The sequence below is a fragment of the Cynara cardunculus genome (assembly GCF_001531365.2).
Source record: "Cynara cardunculus var. scolymus isolate 2C chromosome LG 3, CcrdV1, whole genome shotgun sequence".
Taxonomy (NCBI): Eukaryota; Viridiplantae; Streptophyta; class Magnoliopsida; order Asterales; family Asteraceae; genus Cynara; species Cynara cardunculus.
Window position 1 is genome coordinate 6,005,079 of NC_037530.1, and position 2,383 is coordinate 6,007,461.

Consider the following 2,383-nt stretch of genomic DNA (forward strand, 5'->3'; position numbering starts at 1 on the left):
TAGTTTGGATTCCAAGAAAATAATTGTTTCACGCGATGTGAAATTTTATGAAAACGTTTTTCCATTTAAAATGAAGTGTGATAAGTTGAGTGAATCTGAGAATAAAGACCTTGATCAATTAAATTTTTTTGACTCTGGAAATGAGTTGTCTGATAAAGTTGGTGTTGCTTTACCCAATGATGAGAATGGAGACGATTATAATACTGAATCTGCTCATAATATTTCTGCGGACCCGAATAATAGAGATATGCTAGGTAGCCAAACTAGTTCTGTTAATAGGAGGCCTCTAGGCAGCTCTGAAAGTCAACATAGACTTGATCCTAGTAATGAAGATAATCTAGCACAAGCTACCAGTTGGCAACCATTGAATGGTTCTGACTCGGCTGCCAGCACTTACCAAGAGGCTGCTAGTCAGCCTGAAGAAATAGACAGAAGTAGTAATGATCCTTCTCGTGATTTCGTCTTCTCTGAGGGAACTTATAATCCGTCATCTAGTATGTTGCAAACTGCTAGAAAATCTTCTAGACCATATGTGTTACCTAAAAAATTTGATGATTTTGTGGTTGAAGGGAAGGCATATGGAATAGAAAAGGTGGTTAACTATTCGTGTCTTTCCGTTGATAATTTTTGTTTTGTTTCGAATCTGAACAAATCAAGTAAACCTAAAACTTTTGATGAAGCTTATAAAGATTTGAATTGGGTTAATGCTATGAATGACGAGATGGAGGCTTTACATAGGAATGGGACTTGGGTCATAACTGATTTGCCTCCTGGTAGAAAAGCAATAGGCTGCAAATGGATATACAAGATAAAATACAAATCTACTGGTGAAATCGAGAGGTTTAAGGCCAGACTTGTAGCCAAAGGCTACAGTCAAAGAGAAGGTCTAGACTATGAAGAAACTTTCTCCCCAGTTGTGAAAATGGTTACTGTTCGTTGTATCATAGCTTTAGTTGTTCAGTTTAAATGGAATCTGTTTCAGTTAGATGTGAATAATGCTTTTTTATATGGTGATTTGATTGAAGAAGTTTATATGCCTTTACCTGAGGGATATTATAGTCCTAATGATAAACGAGTATGCAAACTTGTTAAATCCCTATATGGCTTAAAACAGGCTCCGAGACAATGGTATGCAAAACTGTCTTCGTGTTTACTTGATAATGGGTTCGTTCAAAGCATAAATGATTATTCTCTGTTTACGAAGTCTGTTAATAATGTTTTCATAATTTTGCTTGTTTATGTTGATGATATAGTGATAACTGGAAACAATAATCAGGAAATAAACAATGTTAAAGAATTTCTTAAGAGTAAGTTTCTCATTAAGGATTTGGGAAAGTTAAATTTTTTTCTTGGGATTGAGATCTTAGATTGTGCAAATGGGTTGTGTATGTCCCAAAGAAAATATTGTCTTGAATTGCTTCATGAATTTGGTTATCATGGTTGTAAATCTTGCAACATACCTATGGACATGAATTTGATTGTAACAGACTCTAGTAGTTCAAAAGATCCTTATCTGTCTGATCATACTGGTTTTCACAGATTAATTGGAAAACTCATTTATCTTTTAGCAACTAGACCTGACATTGCATTTGATGTTCATTGTTTAAGTCAATTCATGCATGCTCCAAGGCAATCTCATTTAAATCTTGCTCTTAGAATTCTTAGATACTTGAAATTGTCTCCTGGCAAAGGTGTTAGCTTCATCAGGTCTGAATTTTTTTCTCTTAGTGCTTACGTTGATGCCGACTGGGGTAAGTGTCTTTCCTCTAGAAGGTCTGTTACTGGTTTTTGTATATTTCTTGGTAATTCTATGCTTTCATGGAAAAGCAAGAAACAAAGCACAGTTTCACGCTCTTCTGCTGAATCCGAGTACAAGGCGATGGCCACTGTTACGTGTGAAATTATTTGGATTCTTAAAATCTTAGTAGATTTGAACATAAAGAATTTACTTCCTGTTAGTGTATTTTGTGATAACAAGTCTGCAATTCAAATTGCAAACAATCATGTCTTTCATGAGAGAACAAAGCACATAGAAATTAATGTCCATCAAATTCGTGAAAACATCAGTAAAGGAATAATAAAAATTGTTAAAATAATTTATTCTGAGCAACCAGCTGATATTTTCACAAAATCTCTTGGTATAACACATCATAATTTTCTTTGTTCAAAACTCAAAATGATTGATTTATTCAAAAGTCAAGATTAAGGGAGGGTGTTAAAATATGATATCCTATTAAATTGTCAATCTTAACTTTTGTATTGTTTGTTGGTTATTTTGTATTGTTTTGCAAGGAATATAAACATAAGGGGTAAAATTGTTCAAGTCTGGAAAGGTCAAGGACTGGAGGACTGCGCCTCACATTTCTTGGAACATCAAGGGTAG